This window comes from Papaver somniferum, chromosome 4 (assembly GCF_003573695.1).
Source record: "Papaver somniferum cultivar HN1 chromosome 4, ASM357369v1, whole genome shotgun sequence".
Taxonomy (NCBI): Eukaryota; Viridiplantae; Streptophyta; class Magnoliopsida; order Ranunculales; family Papaveraceae; genus Papaver; species Papaver somniferum.
In genome coordinates, this window is record NC_039361.1 from 54388753 (window position 1) to 54405429 (window position 16677).

Sequence of the window (16677 nt, forward strand, 5' to 3'; positions counted from 1 at the left end):
TACTGGCCCCAAAATGGGATTTTGCCTAAATCACAATTTTGATAACTTTTGAATAATATATATATTCGGTAGTTAGTTTATTTCCGATTATTGTGTTTCTACATCAATATATTCGGAAGTCAAAAAATTCTTTAATCAACCGATTATATCCATTTTGTTCACAGGAAGATATGACCAATAATATTCAGAAGTTAATCTATAACTCTATAAGATATGACCAATAATATTCAGAAGTTAATCTATAACTCTATCTCCCGAATACTGTCGATGTTCTTGAGAAATGAAGAACACGACTATATCCGGGACTTCAAAATCATGCATATCTCCCGAATCTGGGAAAAAACAGAAAAACTTAGAATATTTTTTTTCGATTCGTTGAATTAAAGCGACATAAACCCAAAAAATGATAGAACCTTATCTAATTGGGGCCATTTGAAGTTGCCGGAGTGTTTGGCTATCAGATTCTCCACTACCAAATACATCCGCGGCTTCGCGCCGGTCGCGTTCTTCGTGTTCTTCGTCACTTTCAGCAACGATCTCTTTATTTCTTGCTAAAATTCCAACATTTGGATCGATACCGCGAGCAACGTTTTTAGTTTTAGCTTTTTGAGGTTCATTACCCTTACCCATGATTTTATAAACGAATCGAAGATGTTTTTATTTGACGATTCACGACGACGATGATGAATTGAAGGAAATTGAAATCAGATTTTGGTTTTTATTTTTATTTTTTCTTGAAAGGCATAAAGGTAACTTCGAATTCCTATAAGGTGTCCCTTAGATAGTGTCCTTATATGCGTATAAATCAATGGCCCATAAATCCTTTTGAGTGCCCCCTAAAAATGGCAGGTAAATTAATTATCTTCTCCTTCTCCTTCTCTTCTCATTCATCAAATGTAATGAAAATGATGATCATGATTTCATCATGATGGTCATAAAAATAAACTAAAACTACTATCTTCTCATTCTTCTTGTTTACAAAACATGATGAAGATGACGATCATGATATCACCATGATGATGATGATCACAAAACTATTATATTCTCCTTCTCTTCTCATTCATAAATCACGACGAAGATGATGATCATAGTTTCATCATAATGAAATTGATGATCCTAAAAATAAAAAATAAAGGAAACCCATTATTTATTTTTGCTTGTGAATGACTAAGAAATCTAATTCGATTAAATTCGGGTAAAAAAAGTTTAGTTTTTGTAGCTGTTTACGGCTGGGAGTTCTTATTTTCCCAACCGTAAATCTCATATTACGGGTAGAAAAATAGAATTTCTAGCCGTCGAATAGGTATACGATTGGGAATATTTTATTTCCCAGCCGTAATTAGTTGTTCACGGATAGGATTTTCTAAGCGTCGTAAGTAATTATGATATTCACAGAAAAAAAACAGAGGTCTGCTTTCGGCTAGGTTTTTCCAGCCGTTGTAGTACAATCGTCAGGGTCTCCAAGACGAAATTATCAATTACGGCTAGGAAAAACTAGCCGTAACTTGTTCTGATAATAAGAAAAAATCACATGTTGAGGATGAAAAACGGCTTGGTTTTCCCACCCGCAATTGAACTTACGACTCGTACGTCCCAGCCATATCTAAAACTTGCTGCTGGATTTTCCCAGCCGTAAATGGTTCTGATAATTAAAATATATAACGTATAGGTCGACAAGGTTTTCCTAGCCGAGATTGCTTAAGGCTGGGTTTTCCCAACCGTAAATCGTTGAGTTGCGGCTGGGATGTAATGTTATGCCAGCCGTATAAAGTATTTTCGGCTGGAAGTTCATCATTTCCCAGCCGAATAAGTGTCGGTTGCGGCTGGGATTTGATGTTTTCCCAGCCGAAACTGCAAAAAACCCAGATTTTTAATGGATGCTTTCCGATTTGAATCAACAAAATCCTCCATATATATAGAGTTATTCGGAGTAATTTAAGGATAGTCCACCATATTAGGTGGTTGATTTTCAAAAAAATTAAAAAAAATCCTCAGAATCCTCTACTTAACCAAACAAAAAAGAAAAGAGAAAAAAAATTGATGAAAAAAGGTTTTTTGATTTTCATAAAATTAGTAGAATAATTAATCCTAATTCATATACTAATCATAATTAATTTAGTTAATTTCCTTCATTAACACTAATTCAATTGAGGGTATATTAGACATTAACAAAATAATAGGATAGGGGGTTATTGGATTTGTTATTTCATTACCCAATAAATCCCCCAAAATCCTATGGGTTTCAACCCCCAGTAATAGGATTCCAGTTTCTACTTATGAAAAATTAGGAAAGACCAGCTAGGCAACTACCATTCATTCGTAGTATATATACAAATTCGACAACTTAAAGAACTCAAGTTATACCAAGTTTAATAGAGCAGTACATAATAAATCACCATTATAAGATGAAGTATTGATCTTGTTCTTCCCCTAATGCACCCCATGAATTATAATCGAAATACAAGTCATTCCAGTAGTTATCATTACCACCTTCATTTACCCCTAGATCGCCGTCGAAATTACAGTTGTAAACTTGCTGATCATGATCATCACTTTCATTTTTATCCCCCACGGTAAATTTCATCATCCTTTTCTCAACACTAAAGCAGCTTGTATTATTCTCAAAATCTACTGCCGCAGAAGTAATTCCTTTGTTCTTCTTCTTGGATTTCTTCTTTTTCTTGTGCTTTTTCTTCAAAGATCCCTCTGCTTGCGTTTCGCCAAAAAACAAATTCTTCATCAGCACATGATTATGCGTATTAGTAATTTGTTGTTCATTATTCGACGAGAACTGATCGTGATGTTCATCCGCTAATGCTGCAGAAAATCTTGCCATATCATTTATATTAGGGAAAATTGGGAAACTGCCCCAATTTGGAGTGCAATCTTGGAAAACTGCCCCAACGTTAAAAAAAGTTGGAAAACTGCCCCACTGTTAGAAATCTCAGTTAACTCCGCGTGTGCGAGTTCTCACGTGCCAAAACCTTGAACCCTAAACCGACGCCACCACCACCCGAACCTTAAACCTTGAACCCTAAACCTTGAACCCTAAACCTTGAATTTTGAACCCCAAACCCTGAATTCTGAAGGATATATTTGGCTTTTTTTCGCATGTATAAGCTCACACATGTGACTTAACTGGATTTCTAACGGAATGGGGCATTTTTCCAACTTTTTAAATGTTGGGGCAGATTTCCAACATTGCACCCATTTTTGGGCATTTTTCCTTCTCCCTTTATATTAGGAAACGCAGTTCCCATAGCATTATTGTTGTTATTCATCGCTGTTGATGACGACTTAACCATCTGAGATTTATTTGTGAAGCTTCGAGGAAGAGGCCTTAAAACTTTGGTCATTGTACGATTATCATTACAATCATCTGTTGCAGTACTCATACTGGGACGGGGCAGTCTACTTTTTCGAACTTGCCGACGATGATTGTAATTGCCATGGTCAGTTTTCGTCTGATCTCCTAATTTCTTGATAACCACAACTTGTTCTTCCTCGGAGTTGCATTTAAGGAAACATTTTTTCTTCAAACGAGTGTTATACAAATTCTTAATATCATTTGCTGTTCTTCCTGAGTCTACCAGCAATTATTGACCATCTGAAAGCGTAATTATGCATGAATATAATCGTGCAAATCTAACGATTATAACCGAATAACATGAGTAATTAAGTAAATTCTAGTGACAGGTACTTTTCTTTTTTTTGCATGATAACCAAATTTTATTAAACACCAAATCAACAAAAAGAATCCAAGTACAGTTGAGCTTATCTACTTGCCTGTTACCAAGAAGCTTATGCATCCGCATGATGAGATCCAGTTCATCTGCTTCAAATTCTCCTCTTTTAATATTTGGTTTTAGATAGTTACACCACCTCAACCTACAACTTTTTCGACATCGGTTCAGCCCTGTCAAAATTTAATAAAATGATTAACATTTTGTCATGGACGTTACCACAAATGAAAATTCAAAAGATAAATATAGCACATTATAACTTCGTGCAAAATCTACAAAATATCATAATTTGTGCTATATATCGAAATTAATATCTACCTGCTTTGAGAGGAACTTGACGCCATTTTCCTTCGCCATACTTTTCAATACACCTCCTAAGAAGAAGATCTTCTTCTTCAGACCAAGCTCCTTTTCTAACACCTCTTACTGAAAATCCAATTAAAGAAGTTACCTCCATATAATGGGAAATGATAATGCATCAATCAAAAAAATCTATGTTTTTCTGGCTGTGTTCTTCTTAATTTTTCACTTATAGATTGCATATGAAGTACCACTTAATTGAAGTAAGTAGTACTATAGAGAAATTCATGCATGCCAAAAAAAAGAAGAAAGTAGATCGAGAATGAATGATAGTCTATCCTATGAAAATAAATGTCAGACAACTTGAAGATCAGAAAAAGAGATGGTCGTCTATGCATACTATTGTAGAGTGATTTCATGGCATGGAAATAGCATCATATATCATCACGTCATATGTAGGTACACTCAGTATTTACGAGAGTCATTACATGCTATCCTTGTAATTTGGTCACTGCCACATTAATAAGTTACAAATGGAAGAAAGTAGAGGGACAAGGTGTAAAAAAGAAAAAAATTGCAAAAAATAAATCGAAGAAGTTAAATTCAGGGAGAATATTCCCAGACATTTACGTGCTATTTAACCTGCTTCAGGATACTAGCAGTCAATGCGTATAATCAATGAAGAAGTTGAATGTAGAAGCTCCGTATACAACTTTTAATCAATTAAGATGTTGTACAATATAAGTGTCTTTCAGCCTCCACAATTTCTATCCACGTTAGAGATTGTGAAGCATAGAGGAATCTTGTTACAAAATGCAAACTCTAACTTTTGGTCGACTGAGGTAGAGTAATTCTATACATTTCTTGCAAAGATATTCCCAACCCAAACTTCCCTTATCTCTCTACCGAGAACTAAATGTGGCTTAGCGCTAAACAGTCGACCAACTAAGCTTCATAGTAAAATTACACTAGACCATTGGTGATTAATTTTTTTCATTTATTTTGGATCATGCCCAACCTGCCAACCCCTAATAACTACTACTACTGCAACATATATTTTTCGGGGAAGCGGACTAAAGCGGAGAATAAAAAACGAGAAGGAAAACCGAACTATCGGCATCGAGAAGGGTCGAGCGAAGAGTGTTCCTCTTGGGAACAAGGACGCTTAGGCGGTCTGGCCACGCCGGCAGGACATCAAATGTCTGCAGCACTCACGATCTAAACGGTGCGATTAGCTCATGCCCAAAACCACCCAACCCGAACAAAGGGAATAAAGGGTCATTTTCATAGGGGATCGACCCCAAGTCTCTCCTATGCAAAGTGGACTTGCAAAGGCAGGCAGCAACGGTTTTGATACCCGGTTTGTCGTGCGAAATTTCTCATTTGCAAAAATTCGAAGCAGGCCCTAGGTTTTGGACCCAAAAAGGCAACAATATCCAAGATATCGACTTCGTTCTCGAAGAAACACTATAAAAAGTCCAGAGAAGTCTTCACTCTTAATTTATGCTCTAGGGTTAGGCTTCACAAAGTTAAACCTAACACCACCGGAAGAAAGTTCCAAAAATAAAGAAACCGAAAAGGAGAAGCAGAATTAACGTGTAATCCCGGCGATATCATAACTTATGATATATACTAACCAGATTTCCACTGGAGGGGTTGGTTCGATTCAGGTGCGTCTGCATAACATGGTCCAACTTATCCTTCGAAACCAGGTATTCATCATAAATCTCATCCATCAGGTGAAGATGATTATATTAGCCATGAATATATATATCTAGTCTCGTGTTTATAAATCACAATGGCAAGAGAAGGAGGATCATACCATTTAACTCATTCAATACGGAGGTCCATATTCTGCAATCTTTAAATGGTGTTTTGCTTTTACGTTGCGACTTAACTAAATCTTACAGGGACATTGGTTATGAGTCTGACATAAATATATACTTATTCTTAAAAGTAATATGTTTAGCTTTTATATAGGAAGAACACGTAGAAGAACCCTAGTCGTGATTTAGCGTAATTCATGTGTATGCTTTAGGTTATTGCTGATCAGGTGGCTGACGATGCCATTGTTTTCTACTGTTGTTTGGTGTAATCATAGGTTTTGATGCAACCTTTAGGTAGGGGCTAACCTTACAAGATAATAAAGCTCAGCTGCATATCTCTATATCTGTTGTTGTTGCTTCTCCTTCTCTTTATCTGTTTGTGTTTGTAGCTTGAAAGTTGAATAAAAAATGGAACTCCGATTTAATATAATGCCGTGCGTGTTGTGTTATTCTGTTTTAGGTTTTAGAACCCCGTTGGGTTCTTGCGTTTTGTTTTGGCATGGACTTTTAACTCTTTTTGGATGTTCACATTAACTAATTCCAGATTTGCCATGTGACACTAAATTAAAGAGAAATTAGCATGACCTATATTTTGCTAAAATATTTATAAACACCCAAACTAACAGACCTGGAAGATGGCCTCACACATGAATTGATTGCCGGATCGTTTGCTTGGTAACAAAATGACATTCTCGTCTGGCAACTAACAAAACCAGAATCGAAAGAATAAATAAAAAACCCTTGACATTATACAAAAATGACCACCTAATAGTGTATCATATTGTTATCAATAATTTATATCAACTTATATCACATCGAAGAAGCGTGAAAAGTTGCCTTGGAGACTTCTGTTTCATCACAATCCTATAAAAACATTTATTTTGAATAGTTAGGAACTAATAGGAAAAACAGACATCATTTGAAATAACTAGACGACTGCTTCAGCAGTGCTGGGACGACCAAAGCAGGGGACTTGATTTTTGTGACGCAATTTGTAACAGCTTTTACAACAATATCTGTAACAATGATTTTATAACATATATGAAAGTTATATTCGTGTAACACTTATATTGTAATAATTGTAACATTTCTGTAACAGTTTTAGATCTGATGGCTGAATTTTGTTGGCAATCAACGATCAAGATTAAAATTAAAAGTTTAGGTGACGGTTTTTTTGACCATTATCATGCCGCATTAGCCGTCAATTAGGTCGGCTTCCATTCGTTTTCATCGCTCCTAATCGTAGTTGGGGACGATAACTCTCCGATTGTTGACTCAATTTCGAGAAAAAGCGATCAATTCCCATTCAATTGAATCGATTAAAAATGAAAAAAAAAAAGCGTTGCAAGCAATGCATTTTTAGGCCCCATATAAAGTATGATGCGGTGAGAAAAATTTAGACCAATAAACAACAAACAATGTATCTTCGAGTAAAGTCTTTCATAAATTTCATAAAATCAACCAATAATTTCTAATACCATGTCAAAATCAGGATGTATGGTTTCCTTAAAGTACCGATGATTGACCTCCTCATAGAGAGTTTATGATTTTAATGGTGATGGGGAGTGCAAATGATATTGTACTTATAGAGAGTTTGAGAAACAAATAACAATAATAGCAATGTATATATACCAGGGTTTTAATTTAAATGAGAGGGAGCTCTTTTTCTGATAAAATGAGGAGAAGTTTATAGTATGAATTTATATATTTTAGGAAATTAATTTCGAAAATCAAAACTGTGATATAAGAAATTAGCAAAAATAGAGAAGAGGTTTCTTAGAAGGGATTAGTGGATCCGGAGAGGTGTAAACCAGTTATATATTATATCGTAGGGATGTACTTAGAATCAACCTCTAATCTCAAATGGGAAGTCATACTTATTTATAGGGGCGAGTCACTGACACGAGCTCATAACTCAGACCATTTTTGATGCAGTGAAAATTTTGAGTTTTCTCAAACTGGTTTTTGTAGTACCTCGGTGAAAGGTACTGGTTTATTTAATATGCTGGCACGAGCAATGGCAAGAAAGATCAGGAAGAAGACGATGAAGATAATGATAAGTAATTATAGCATTAATGATAATAGTGAAGTTGTTAACATCGAGGATGAAAACATAGTAAGTAATACATTAAGAAGACTCGTACTGAAACCATTATCAGGTTAAAGTGGGTTGCAAAACACTGGTATAACTGAACCGAAAATCATTATATTGATTTACATATTAACCGATCAAAAACAACATCATGTCAATGTCTTTTTGTTTTTAAACCACAACCGAGATATTATATACATGAAAATTTGATGCAAATATCAAATTCGAGGAACGACGAGTGAGTTTCTTGATAGCTGATGTATTTTTGATGGAATGTGATGAAATAAAGGAGATGAGGTGGCATCAATCATTAAGTTAAAGAAATTACAAGGAAAATCATAACTCTATTTTCTTATGCTCAACTTCTTGGACCTTTAAATGGTTTGATATGTCTCGCTAACGATTCTTTAAATGCTGCTTGTGTCTTTAGTATATGTATGAGAGAAATAACACCATGGATCCATGCAATATTATTTATTGAACAAACACAAAAATATAGCATCATACGTGATAGTACTACTGCTTATAGTTTTGCGTGTGATCCTACGAGTAAGAAACACAAAGTAACTAGTAAGTGGGTGACAAATGAGGGTTATAATGTTGCTTATCGAATTTGAGAGCAACTGACCTTACCATATTGTATCTTTCTAAGGTCAGTATCTCCCAAATTTGGTAAGCATCATTATAACCCTCATATGTCACCCACTTACTAATCACTTTGTATTTCTTACTTGTAGGATCATACCTGAAACTGTAAGCACTAGTTGTTTTTTTTACATATATTGTTATATTTTGGGGTTTGTTCAATTGATTGGATTTATAATGTTGTTTCTCATGTACCTATAATAAAAACACAAACAACATTTATATTAACGAAACATAACAAACCACTAAAGGTCTAAGAAAAATGGAGTTATGTTTTTCCTTGTAATTTGCTTAATAGTTGATGTTATCTCCTCTCTTGCCTTCCCTCTATTGCATCAAAGAGTACACCAGTTGTTAAGAAACTCATTTGTCGTCCCTCGACTTTGATGTTTGCATGCAACTTTCCATGTCTATAATATATTTTTCGTGGTTTAAAATCAAAAATACGTTGACGTGATATTATTTTTGATTGGTTAAGAAGTAAATCAATAAAATAAGGATCTTCTATTAAGTTACATCAATGTTTTGCAAGGCACTTAACCTGATAAGTGATTTCATTGAGAGTCTGATTGGTATATTACTTATTATGTTTTTATCGTCGATGTTAAAAAGTTTTACTAATTATTTATGCTCTTTTTTCAGAGGTATTGTAACAACACAGTTTAAGAAAACTCAGATTTTCATTGTATCCAAAAGTGGTGGACTCATGAGCTCGTGTCAGGCACTCGCCCCAATCTAGCATATATCTTAAGCTAGTTCAAACACATGATTAAAAATTTTGACCACACCGTAATCATTCTTCTGCTTCTCCTATAAATAAATTAAAAAGTAATAATAACTTTCTAAATGTGCAGCTAATCAGCTTCACTAGCACTAATTAAATCAAAGATATATTAGCCATTAACAAAAATAGTTATTCCCTAATGCATCCCCAATAATAGGTTTCTTAATTTATGCTTCCCAGTAAAAAAAAAACGTTTAAGCCATTTGGTATCTTACTTTTCTTACACTTCCAAATTTCATCTATGATACAGCATTATGTGCACAATTGTACGTTTATTAGAGTTTAGATTAGAGTTTAGGCTTGAACATTTAGGTCCGTCTCAAACACACAGTCTCAATTAGGGGTATACGCATGTAGAGAGCTGGTCCTCGGATATTTGAGAATGCAAAAATAAAAAATTGCATTGTAGAACATACCACTCCATGAGCGAGTTGTGGCCTTGGAGGTGTGGGGGCAAGTCATTTCCGAAATAAATATGTTCACCAAATTCTCTGAAGTAATGAATGAAAATAAAAAGTAGTTAGGTTGAAGATAATCAAGAAAACCGTACATTGTTCACCAAATTCTCTTAACATGTTCAGAGTCATAAAAAAGAAGTCAAAACTTAGTCTATCTTATAGTGAGAAAGAGTAAAAGTGTGAAGAAAGGTTTTTTTTTTCTGAGGGTTGTTATTTAAAAAGGAGAAATATGTTGATCCAGACAGGAAACACCACTTCTAGATCTTAAGTGAAGAAGAAGAAACTAGATTGGTAATTTGTTTTTTTTTTCTTATTAATTTTTACTTGTTAGATCTAAGAACTAGACATGAGTCATGGAGTTGGATGAACTTTTGAGATCACATGCAAGTAGAGAGAAAACTATATATGATGTATTTCTATTTAAGCAAAGTAAAATGAAGTTTTTTATGTTTGGGATATGATCGTTTTTATTGATGTATTTCTTTGAGTAAAATGATGAAGTTGTGTTCCATTAAGATCTGTTATCGAAAACCACAGAAAAGACTTGAGACCCATCTATTACTTTTTTGACCCTATGATGCTCATTTGGCTAAATGTGTGCAAATTAGTGTATGTTAATAATATTTCATTATTTGTTATGATTGTTATAATCCTAGATGTAGGATTGGGCTTGCATTAAGATGTTTGAAGTAATGCATTTCCGTTATGGCCACGGCACACGAATGTCATTGTTGATCTTGTAAATCACTTGTAGAATTCGTTTATTTCAAATATCCTTATCCTGGAAATCCATATGTACTATGTAAAAAATTTGTTGTGTTGTGTTTAAAAAGTAGGGTTTTGTGAAATTTTGATTAATGTACAAATTTTGGGACCAGATGCTAGTGAATCTTGAACCCTGCGTGGATGCCCGCTTCTTTAAACACACATCATTTTGATTAATGTTCTTCAAAGCATACTAATTATGTTAACCTTCATTTGATTAACCCTATTCGTATTGTCTTGTGCACGTTGCTTGTACAACTTGCACTCCTTCTATTAGTTCTTATCTTTAATAAAGATGTTTCAGTTCTCACTTCCGTAAGTTACATCACATAGTTGTTCTTGTTCTTTTTCTTTTTTTTCAGCTCATTCCTAAGGCTTTCTATCCTAGATTTTCTAAGGAATCTTTATCATGTAAGTGCGCCGTTGTTCATGGTATTATGGAGCAGATTGGGTTGTAAAGGTAAACAAACACAGGATGGAATTTACCTTGAAAAAGGTCGAGATATATTTGTACAAGAAAATTGCTTACAATTGAACATCAAATCCTAACAATTTTGATGAAGAAATAATTTACATGCGTCTACAAAATGAGGTAGGCGGAATTTGGGAGATGAATGTGCATGCACGTAGTACCCAGTACTCCTTCTCTGAAAAGTGGATGAAATTTGTTGTCGATAACAAGCTGAATGTTGGTGGGTATGTAATCTTCGAGCTCCTTGGTAGACTTCCAGAGGGAAAGTATGTGATGAGATTTCACATCTACCGAGTTCCAAAGGCTGATTCGGATGGAAATTCTGAGGATGATTCGGATGGAGAATCAGAAAGTGATTGGGATGGAGAATCAGACTATGTTTCGGATGAATGAAGCTCCTCTCTTAGCTTGTGCTACAACTTTTATTTTCATTTACTTAAATATGCTGAAGACATACGAAAACATTTCTAGTGATGAGACAAATTATATTTTCTTAGGAATTTTATTAAGTTAACCATGTTTTAGTGAGTGAATACCATGACTCTTTGTATTATATGATAATGCTTGTATGCTCTGGAATCGTTACTTTAAAGTTCATACATAAGATTGTCTGAAAGGCAAGTTTTCTTTCAGCTCCCGGGGATTCAATAAGTAATCCAAAGACAAGATATGTAGGCTTTGATTTTTTAATTACTCACTCTATATGCTGAAGTGCGTCATGTTCTATAGTTCCAGAAAAGAACAATTGTGCTGACTAAAAGAAGTAAAGGGTGCAATCACTGGAAAGTATCCCATTTAGAAGTTTTCTCACTCCTTTAAAGTCCTACAAGATCATCATTCAGTCTCCACAGTTCCTACCAACCTTGGGAGAGTTTTACTCAATTGGGTCTCAGGTATAAAACAATTCTCCTATACTACTGCACTATCCTTGTGCGCGACAAATCTGATTCTAACTTATGTCATACATAAGTACCGAGTTAAGAGAAATTGAATCCCTGGGATACCTGTGGAACAGTACTCCTCAGATCTCACACTTTGTGATAAGCTTAAGATGCCAAAGTTGTGTCAATTTCGTGTAGAGTTGGTGTTCTAACTTATCCCTTCCTCTTAAAGTCAGGTAAGATGCTGAAAGGGTGAGCGAAAAGTTCAATTCGGTCTAAGTCCATAATTCCTTTCACTATAACACAGTTCAGAAAGCAAAACAAGGATTTGTGGTGTTAATGTTTGGTAACTTACAATTATATTTAAAATCGCCCACACTTTTTCTAATTTCCACCTGTTCACAATTTCCAAAATAATTGTACTTTCATTTCTATTTTTTTTTCTATTTACCACCTACAAAAGTCAAATTAAATTTGACTATATAACTATTTCCACCCTTATTTATCTTCTTCTTCACTAACTTAAAAAACCATTAATCCTAGGTTATAATTTAGTTTCGTTATCATACACATAAAAACATATTATTTATTAATCTTGTATCATTTAACTAGCAAAGAAGTTTTCAAGGATTTTTTGTTTCATTATCATGCACATAATACCACAAAAACACATAAAATAATATTAATCGACGAATAATATGTAAACCATTATTATCCTATTATTATCAATTATAGATGTTCGATGTAATATTACGATTTTTTTTCTTCATTTTAAATTAATCAAAAGTAGTGAAAGTTTTCAAAAAAATAAAATAAAAAATATTAATGAATATATAACTTAATTGACGAAATCTATATATCATATTATATGGACAAAACACTAAGATCCAAAAGCAGCTGGAGACGTCCAACACTCGACTATCGATAAAAGTCTTACGGCATGTTTGTTTTCTCCTCTAGAGGCAAATCACTACCTACCTCTATGTAGAGGTTCTCCCCACTTTGTTAGGTGTTTGTTTTTTCCACTACCTCTACCAATATAGAGGTTATACCTCTATTAGATAGAGGAAATCAGATAGCACCTCTCAGCTACTATCTTGTAGGCAAACCTATATTTTTTTACGAAATTTCCATATGACCCTCTAATAAATCTTATTTTGACAGTTTTTGTCCACCACCAAGACAAAACCTATCATCGTTTTCATTTTTTTTTCCGGATGGTTTTCATTCCTCTCTGAACTCATAGAGAGATTTTCTTTCTGAAACTTCGATTCGTGCAGAATATTGATTATGTTTGAAGTTTCGTCTCTGGATTTGTTAAATATCATCAAATTTGTGAATGTTTGTAGTTTGGTTAATCTCTATGAGGTATGTTTGTTTTTAGAATTTCGTATCTTGCATGTTGTTAAATTTTTTGATTTCTGTAATTGAAACTTGGGAGAAATCAAATCTGGTTTTCTTATTGCGTGGGTCAAATTTTGATTCACCATATTGTTAGGATTTTTCTTGGTATGCTAGAATCTTATGTTGGTATTAGATTTGCAATATCTTGATATGGTTGGTGGGTGTATGTGATTTCTTCGAGTGTTTTTATATTTTTTTATTCATATGGTTGGATTGTTTTCGATATCCTGATATGGTTGGTAGGTGTATGTGACTTGTTGGAGTTTTGCTGAGATTTTTCATTGTTTATGCAGGAATTCATTTTGAACCTGGAGTTTTGTCGACAGTTTTCTTTTAATTTTTTCTATTCAACTGACGGGGAGGTAGCTGAGTTGAAACCTTACTTCTATTGAGGTATGCAATGAATTTCTTCTTGAAGAGCTGGTGTAAAAATGATCTTTCACAACTAATTTTTACAATCTAAAATATTGTTATTGTGAAAACCTAACTATTGGATTTATCATGTTAAAACTAAATTATGTGAATGATTAAACGGAGTTTGCAGATCTAAGTTGAATGTACTTTGCCATAATCTTTAAACGAAGCCAATAAGTATAAGTAATTGTTAGCTCACTTAGTGCTAAAGAAAGTGTCATAAATTATCAGTTTATCATGAGATTCATGACTCTGTGGGACGAGGGGGGCGAGTTCAAAACGTACTAATATCTAGAGTCTTGATTGTTAGTTTATTAGACTGATAAATGAGATTTTATTAGACATTTTAGGTTGGAAATGTCTTGATTGTTAGTTTCTTACATAGTGATTAAGCAACAGTAGTTAGTAAGCAATATAATGAGACTTTACTGCTGGCGCTTGTTTCCGCTTGAAGCAATGTTTTCACATTAAGTTGACGGATATTAGCTAATTTTGCGTATAAAGTTGCTTTGGCTTGTCAGTTTATCTGATATGTAAGAAGTCCTAAATTTGTGACCTTATTTTGGCGCAATCATACGTTGACATTTAGGTAACACAAGCAGTAGGTATACGTTGGCCATAAACTTATTTTAGCTAGTGAACTTATTTTATGGCCATAAACTAAAAATAGGTATATCGTATACTGAAATATAAAGAGAGGAATAGAAATGGGATTTAAATATTGGTGAAAGACCATTCACTTTACCTAATCCATTTCTTTCATCGATTACCAGTCTAACAGATTTAGCTTTATAGTAACTATAAATTTGTCATTTCATGAAATATTAAGCCATGGATATGCAATGTAATTGAATAATTATGATCCTTGTTGAAGCATAAACATGATGATTGTACTGAAGTTCTGCAAAGTAGAAGGTTGATTTTCAAAAATACTTATCCTTGTAAATTGATTATTTACTTGGTAATTACCAGGAAGGCAGGAACGTCATCAATACATAGCATAATTGTTAAATTTCCTTGTTTTCTAGAGTGATAGAAAAGCTTTTGGTCACACATGCAGTAGAATAGATATAGTCAAGTGGTCCTTTATTCATCCAGCTCCTACTTTGGTATGTTGAATTGCTGATTCTAAAAAATCGGGGGTCTAAAAACCGCACACAATATTTTGTCTAGGCAATCTGTATGGACTAAATCCAATATATTTCCAAGAGGATCAACTAGACAGTCAGACTCAATCAAGGAAAATACATCCAAGAGTTATATCTCAATTTCTCAAATCAATCTGCAATCGAACATATAGAAATCCGTGAGCCGGATTATATGAGAAGTAACTTGGACGGTACCACAGACCAATATCCAAGTGTCAATCAATTTATATCAACAACCAAAGGTTGGATTATCTAATTGATTGAACTACGCACAACTTGTGATATTTCAATTGTATAAAAATATAATGCGGAAATAAATAACACAGACACCAGAAATTTTGTTAACGAGGATTCTGTGCACTTGATTCCCTTAGCTGATCTCACCCACAACTAAGAGTTGTTACGACCCAAAGTCGAAGACTTGATAAACAACTCTGTCTCATACATAAAAGTCAATTGAATAGATAAATTTGTCTCCCACAGAAATACCTATGAGTTTTTGTTCTGTCTTTTGATAAATCAAGGTGAACGGGAACCAATTGATACACCGGACTTATATTCCCAAAGAACATCCTAATAATATCAATCACCTCACAATAATCTTAATCGTATAGAACTGAAACAAGGTATTGTGGAATCACAAATGATGAGACGAACATGTTTGTGACTACTTTTTATCTTGCCTATCGGAGATTAAATCTCGAGCAAATCTTAGAGAAGATAATACTCAACACGATAGAGAGAAGTAAGATCAGAACATGCAACTACAGATAAAATAGTTGGGCATGGCTTCAGAATCTCAATGAAGTCTTCAAGTCGTTAACCAATAATGGTTTTAAGAAAAACCTAGGCTAAAGGAGAATCGACTCTAGTCGCAACTAGTATCACACTGCAGGTGCGGGGATTAGGTTTCCCAGTTACTAGAGTTTTCCCTTATATAATCTTCAAATCAGGGTTTGCAATCAATGCTACCTTGGTAAAAAAAGCATTCAATATTCACCGTTAGATGAAAACCTGATTAAAGTCAAGCTAATATCTTTCAATTGTTAGATCGAACTTAGCTTGTTATACACAAATAAATGTGGCTTTATCTAGGTATGAGTAACCGTACCCAAACGTGTGCATATAGTTGGCTCAATAATAGTTAACCGAAGTTATACATATGAACACTTTCATATCAACCTTGTTCATCTTAATCATAACTAGTTCAAATGACTCAAATGAAACTAGTTATGGAGTTGTCCAATTGTTTATATTCTCATAGAAGTATACAAGACACAATTGAAGAAAAATCGATTTTGATTCACTCGAATCAATTCATGAACATTATAGCCAAGGTTTGCAAAAGATTGCATTCCTTAATATGTAAATATATTTGTTCATGAACAAACCAATTTTAGAACTTAAGCAACTCAAGTATGTAAACGGGTACGCATATTTAGAGTTCTGGAGTTAGTCTAGGTTCGCCAGTATGCAAACGGGTACACATAATGTCGTACGTGACCAAACTCAGTTGAATTCCCAGAATTGAACTTTTCAGCCGGTACGCATACGGGTATACATACTAAGTTACGGGAGTTCAACTATCAAAAGTACGCATACGGGTATGCATACTATGGTTCCCGGACTTTGAATAACTTGCAACAGTTAGCACACAAGTACGCAAACTGTGTTATATCCAATCAGTGATTAATCGTTCTAAACTTCATCTTAATCATTGAAACATTTTTGGAATACGGGAATAG